This window comes from Gavialis gangeticus, unplaced genomic scaffold (assembly GCF_001723915.1).
Source record: "Gavialis gangeticus isolate Ggan-Ray unplaced genomic scaffold, GavGan_comp1, whole genome shotgun sequence".
NCBI classification, from domain to species: Eukaryota; Metazoa; Chordata; order Crocodylia; family Gavialidae; genus Gavialis; species Gavialis gangeticus.
The window spans coordinates 58269368-58276692 of NW_017729025.1; positions in this window are offsets into that span (position 1 = coordinate 58269368).

The following is a 7325-nucleotide window of genomic DNA, read 5'->3' on the forward strand; positions in this document are numbered from 1 at the left end:
AGGAGTGACTAGAAATAACGGTCACAAGCTGGCAGAGGGTAAATTCAGATTGGACATCAGGAGGCGGCTAGGATCTGGAACCAACTTCCAAGCGAAGTGGTGCTGGCTCCTACCTTGGGGGTCTTTAAGACAAGGCTTGACAGTCACCTTGCTGGGGTTGTTTGACCCCAGTACACTTTCGTGTCATGGCAGGGGGTTGGACTTGATGGTCTGTTCAGGTCCCTTCCAACCCTACTAACTATGAACTATAAACTATGAAATTGCCACCACTTTTCTAGTAAAGGACGGTGCCCTTCCAAACCATAACCAAAGTACATGCCATGTTCTTGCTGTCACCATTTCCCATGCTTTATTACCTTTTCTCCTAGCACTTTGATTTCTCTCTCTCTCATTTGAAGAGCCACTTCTCCAAGTCCCTCCAGCATCCCACTCCCATTATGACACTTTTCAATCTATATAGTTTAGCTGCCATTGCTTCTCCATACAGTGATGTCTGCTTTAGCACCCTTTCCATCAAAAGTCTATCTGTAACTACATCTATATCATCCATATATAAAAGACATCTTACCTCTCCCCCTCCCAGTATGTTTACTCCTCTTATAATGGGTGAGCAATTATTTGGGCTGGAGGGCCACTTAGGGAGTTTTGCTGAGATGTCGCAGTACCACCCTGCCCACATCTCACTATTTCAGCACCCCACAACAGCTCACCAAAACTCTCTAAGTGGCTCTGCTCCATGTGTGGCCAGGTGGCTGGGTTGGGGCCATGGGCAGACAGGGATTGGAATCTGGGAGTGGTATGGGTGGGAAGGGCCAGAGCTGGGATCACAGGGTCAAGACCACATGGGGCTGGTGCCCAGGGTAGAGCCACAATCTGCTCCCCACACACCCCTGCAACAGACACCATTTCCATGGGCAGGGGCATATGGGGAGCAGATCACAGCTCTGCCCTGGGCCCTAGACCCATGCTGTCACCACCCCAAGATTCTGTCCCATGATCCCCACCCCACCTACCTGTCCCACTCCCAAATGCCACTCCTCACCCACCCACAGCCTCATCGCATCTGCCTAGCCATGTGCCCTGCACATGTGGGTCCCCCCTCTGGCAGTGGACAGGTTGGGGTGCCCAGGCACTGGGGCCAGGGCAAGCGGTGACAGCAGTCAGAAGGAGCCACCACTGATGGGGCTGCTAGAAAGTGAGTGGCGGGACCGGCCACATGCCCCACAGCCTGGGCTGCCCTGCATACCTGGCCTGAGCAGGACTGAAGGACCCACTGCAGGCCAGACAAAATCCCTTGGTGGGCTTTCTCTCACCTTTGTATGGATTTTAAAAGCCCCACTTAGATGGCAATTAATTTGGACTTGACTCTCCACTTCTTTATATAATAACCTTATTCAACATATACATTTCTCTGGGAACCCCATTTTTCCTAGCACCTTGAATATTTAATCATGATCAACTCTGTCACATGCTTTTTCTAAATCTAGGTTTGTTATATCTGTGTTTATTTTCCTCTCTTGGATGTGGGACAGTGCATCTCTGATCACTCCAGAGATCCTTTTACCTGGTACTGTGCATACATGGTCGTCATGTATTATCTTCTGGAGGTTTTTTCTCATTCTCAAAGCCAGAATCTTGGCTATTAACTTATAGTCCATATTAAGAAGTGTAATTGGTCTCCGCTTCTTCTGGAGTTCCTTCTCCCCTTTCTTGAAGAATATGATCACAACGCTTCTTGAAAAATCCTTCCCTGCCTCTCCTGTTTCTACTATTTCCTCAAAAACTTCCACCACATCCCTCCCTACTCATGCCCAAAACGTCTCGTAAAATTCAATAGGCATCCATCTGCTCCTTGTGATTTCTCTCTTTTAAAGGTTTTAAAGAACTCCTCCACTTCCTTTAAACTTATCTTTCCTTCCATCTTCTTTACCACCTCTTCTACTTCCTCTCCAATCTCTCTCAGCAAATCCTTCATCTTCTTCCTGTCTGTTTCCTTCTTCTGATAATAGCTCTTCATCTTCTCATTGCCTCAGACACCTCCTCCTGCTTTTTTACCCAAGGAACCACCATCTCCCCACACTGCTTTTAGCTCTCCTTTCACTATCTTCACTTGAGTCAAAAAGTATAGGGACCACTCTTCATTTTCTCTCACTCAGGGTGCTTCTGCTAAAAACATTTTTTCTCTCATCTTTCTTTTAAACCAGCTTTCTATCTTTTGCCTTGTTTCTTCTAGTTCTTCTCATACCTGTCTTCCCTCTATGGCTTCCTTTAGCAGCTCCTGCATCTTTCCTTGCAGCTCGCTCAGCTCTTTCATTCTCTTCCCCAGTGCTCTTTGGCTTTCCTTCCTGAAGAACTCTCCGTTCTCTTCACCCTCATTTGCCATTTGCCACTGGTATTCTTAAAGTATGTCTTCAGTGTTTGCCACCCCTCATACTATCTTGTGTACGCTTGACATATTTCCTTATCTTGTAACAGGCACACACTTAACTTCCACACTCCCCTTCCTCTTATGGGGCTCTTCCCAAAATTCAGTTCTGCCTTCAGCATCCGGTGATCACTGAATGCTACACTTATGATTTCTTTCTTCCTTATCTCTATTTCTTTTAATACAAACACAAAGTCAATTCTTAATTATTTTTTTCCACTGGGGTCAGTTCTAATGAAAACTTTCTCCCCTGCCTGCACGTCTTTTAATTACTCTTCTTTTATTATCTTTGTTAACAATCTGGATGGACTGTCTAAAGTTCTATCTCCTCCTTCCCCCGGTCTGTCACCTGCTTCAATTATACAACTGAAGTCCTCCACTATTATCCATGGTCTTCCTCTGATCACACAAAATGCTACCTTCCTAAGCAGAGCCTTCCTCCCTTCCTCTCTTCTGGTGGTGCATTTACATTGAAGATTTCTAATTTTGTTCCCCCAGCTGATAATATTTCTTTTAATGTTCCACTGACGATGTCTTTCACCTGTTTTACTCTGAACTCTAGATTCTTGAAAAATATCACTACCCTGCCACTTCATTCTCATTTGTGCCTGACCACCAAGACAGTCCCTATCTCCACCTTTGCTCAAAGCATTTGTAATCTCTCTTCCCCCAGTACACCACATTCTTGTAGGCAACTTGTGTCTGCCCTTACTTGTTTCAACACTTGTTTAACCCACTGAGGGACATAGGGACTTTAGAAGCTAGTCCAGATAATGGACTAGCTCTGTTGAGTCCTGTTGAGACCATACTTAACTCATGCCAGCCTGTGAATGATTTCTTGTTCCACCATTTCAAGTCCAAGTTGGTTTCTGGAGTTTTGTTGTTTAAGCACAGCTACTGTGAGGTAAGTGATGAAACATCCAGAGAGGTTAAAGTGTTTTGCCACAGGCTTTTGTGTCTCTCTGGAATTGGTGACAGATCAGTATCCATTCCAGGAGTGTAACTAGGGTGGGACAAGATGGAAATCAGCCCTAGGTGCCAACTTAGAGGAGGTGCCTGTATTGCTCCCTCCCTCTCAGGAGTCTTTTCCATGGCAGGGCAGCCCTGTGCAATCCAGCCATAGGGAGCCAGCCAGGCACAGCCCCATTCCCCAGGTTGTATCTCTGGGTGGAGGGAGGGGGAGTGAGGTGAGTGCTATCTGCTGCCCCCCCCCGCCCCCCCCAGCTTTGCCTTGGGAGATGCAGCCCTGCATCCAGAAGGGGAACTGAGAGGAAGGGGAGAAGGGGCAAATAGGACACCAGGAGTCGTTCTGGCAAGACTGTGCTGCCCCAGATGCTGCACCAGCTTGCAGCCAAGTTCATGCTGCTGTAGCAGAAGCAGTATCTGTAATAGCTGCTGCCCAAGCACAGAGAGCAGGGACAGGTATGATTCTGCTCCCGCTCCCCCTGACTGACTTCCTGGTCTTTATGATCCACATAATTCTACCCCTTGCCCTTCCACTTCTGCCATGGTCACTGAAGTATGTTGCTATGCCTCTTGTCCATTCATCCTTTCACACTGGATGTTATAATCTGTGTTGTTTAGTTCAGTGGTGATGTCGTTTTTGTTGATGAGGGGGTCACAGCTGGCATCTGGGTTTGTTCCAAAGCTTGGTGGCATGGTGAGAATAGGTGTTAGGTAGTCTGTTGCCAGAGAGATGGTGTTTAAGCTTATGGGACTGCCTGTAAGCCAGAACAGACTTATCCCTCAAGGCTGCCTTGAGATGGTTGCCATTTTCTAAGAGGGGTCAGAGGTCATTAATGATATGTGTAAGGTGTTTAGGCTAAGGGCTGATGTGACAACCAGAGGGATTCTGTTGTCCTTATCCTGGTCTAATATGTTCACAGGATGGTATGGTCACACCAGATATTCTATTACCTGGACAAGCTTGTTTAACTCGTATGTCCCCCAGTGAATACTCATGCCTACCTGAACAAGTTAGTCTATAAAGTACCACCCCAGTCTGCCTTCTACCTTATGCAAAGAAGTCATAGTCAAGTATTTTTTGTAATATTAAAAAAATCACATCTAGTCACTGCTTTTTAATAACCAGCTTTGTGTGGAAACTTGAAACTAAAGTTTGCTTCCTTAATGAAATTTCATGGGTTTGTTTTCATAGTACCTAGCATAGAATCATGAATACATGAAGAGTTATTATTATTATTATTATTATATTCACATGCTTCTATATGAGCATTTAATTTATGTGGAAAATCCTCAGCTAATAATATTTGGAATTGGAAAAGGACGTATCCTCTGCTGCCACCCTCAAAATACCTGCTCTCCCTGTGTGTCAAACTAGTGGCAGAGGTAGCCATCAGGGTGGTTTCATCACCTCATTTGGGGGGTTGGTAAGCACAGTGCAGGGCAGGTGGGTGGATATGCTTGAAGACAGCTCCCAAGAACAGTGCTGAAATGGTAAAAAACATGTCCAGAGTGTGTGCTTTCCCCATATAGCACTACCTCATGTGCAGAGCCCTGGTCCTATTCATAGGCTACTGTGCCCCCTTTGAGATATACAGTGTGATCAAGCACCAAGAACGCCCTTGTTTTCTAAGAGTACAGGACATTTTTGGATAGGTTGAAGTATCCCCCTAAACCAGGGCTGCCCAACTTCTGAGTAGCCAGGAGCTGTGGGCCCAGGGGTCATACACTGAGGAGACCACAGACCTAGGGGCTGCACATCATGGGGGGGAGGTGTGGGACATGGCAGGGCATTCCTCTTCTGCCATCCTCCCTACAGTCACCTCCCAGCTCACTCCCACAGCACAGGCTGCCCCATGCCTCCCCACCCCCACTACACAGACAGTGCAGGCAGCCTGGTTCCTCTGTTCTCTAATCCACACATGCCACACTGGCTGCCCAGTGCCCCACAATCACATACAGAGCATGGGCAGGCCAGCTCCTACCCCACAGCCAGCACTGGCTTTTGCGTACACAGCCTGGATCCCCCACTTTTCCTAGCTGTGCACAACACATGGACTGCTCAGTCCCCCCGCCTCCAAACCATGTATGCTGCATGGACAGCCCTCCCTCCTCCAGCTGCATGTACTACCTGGGCAGCTCCCTTTCTCCCTTTCCTTCACTCCTCCTGCAGCATAGGCAGCCTGGCTCCCCTTCACTGTGTAAGCAACACCTGCCCCCTCTCTCCCTCCAAACAAACCACACACCTGTGGTGTGGGCAGCCAGACTCCCTTCTTTGCCATGCATGCAGCTCAGGCCCTCCAGCCACCTCTCAGCTGCTGGGACAGGAAAAAGGGGGTGTGGAGTGGCAACCAGGAGGGAGTATGTAGGCTGCATGCTTATCTTCTGGGGGCTGCATGCAGCCCATACGCTGCCAGTTGTACAGCCCTGCCCTAAACAATCTCCCCACCAAACACAATTCAGGGGAAAACAACACCGGTATCCATCAGTATTTACTGTAAGCTCTTTTGTGGCACACTTGACAAAATTTAGAATAGTAAATTGCATATCTTTAGAATCAGGGAGCAAACATGCATGGCCTCCTTTATGTCATCACACCTTTGTTAGAAGAAGAAACTAACTACATATAATTTTGTTCTGCCATCCAAATGAAAGGGATGGTCCTACTCTTCTGGAGCAGAGTGGCTGAACCAAACAAAACAGGAAAGAAAAATTATTTCCAGGTGAACAAAACATTTTGTTTTACACGAAGCATTTCATTCCACTTTCAGGTACTTTTGTAAGTTATTAAGTATAGATCAATTTCTAAACACAATGTTATTTCATAACCAAGGAAAAGTAAAAATTCATTGTATTGGCTAAGACCATACATCAAATTCAGCACAAATTCATGGGTGGTTTCAGTTAAACTGAAACTCCATTTTTCAGCAAATCAGTTATGCACCTGAAAAATTTCAAATGATTCTATCTACACTGCCTAGCACCTTTGTGTTAAATATAATAACTGCATGCACAGTGTTAAGTGATTTTTCTGGATAGACTGTGGCTTCACAGCTAGTTTTCTGAAATATGCACACTGCCAGGTTTTCTTATTTATAATAACCAGATCCCACTCCCTGCTGAAGCCACTGGGAGTATCTCCAGTTGGAGCAGGCCCTAATATAATAATAGCATAAAGTCTTGTTTTGCCGGCAAGTAATTATATCCAAAATAGTGAAAATGATTTGCAGTATTAGGGGATGGCACTTGAACAAATTGTTATGAGGCAAAAGAGGATGAGATGCTAATATCTGTCAGCTTCTCTTCTGTAACTGTTTGTGGGTGCATCAACAGGTACTATTAAGGTGACTGAAGAAACACGGCCTCCTTTTGTGCTGCAGTTTATTACTCCTGGATGTACCATTTGCATGTGCGCTCAGGACCACAATATGTTGAACTGAGGCGGAGCAGCCCCAGCTGGTAGGGGCCCCAAGGGTCAGCCTGTCAGTCTGAGGCTGCTCTGACCCAGCTCAATGTGCTGCCAAGGGGCTGGCTGGGAGAGGAGGGTACTTTAGTATGGGGCTAGCTGTCAGGCAGCTCTCACACTGTAGCACTCTTGTGCCCCAGCCAGCTCATCAGCATCTACACATGTGTTGCAGCAGAGTAAATAACTCTGGCATAGGATGGTACTTGTAGTTGGCAGTACTATCCTATGGCATAGTTAATTAGTTTACTCCATCCTAATAGCACCACACATGTAAATGTTGATGATTTACTGCAGAGCTCATTAGGCAATTTCACAGTAAATATCTCATGTAGACATACCCTGTATATATGCTCTTACACTGTAGGAAACAGGAACTAATCCCCAGCAATTTAGCCCTTTTGGTTATCTTTCATCTACCATGGACCAAGCTCATGCACATTGGCAGCTACTAGGGAATAGCTGACACTGAGA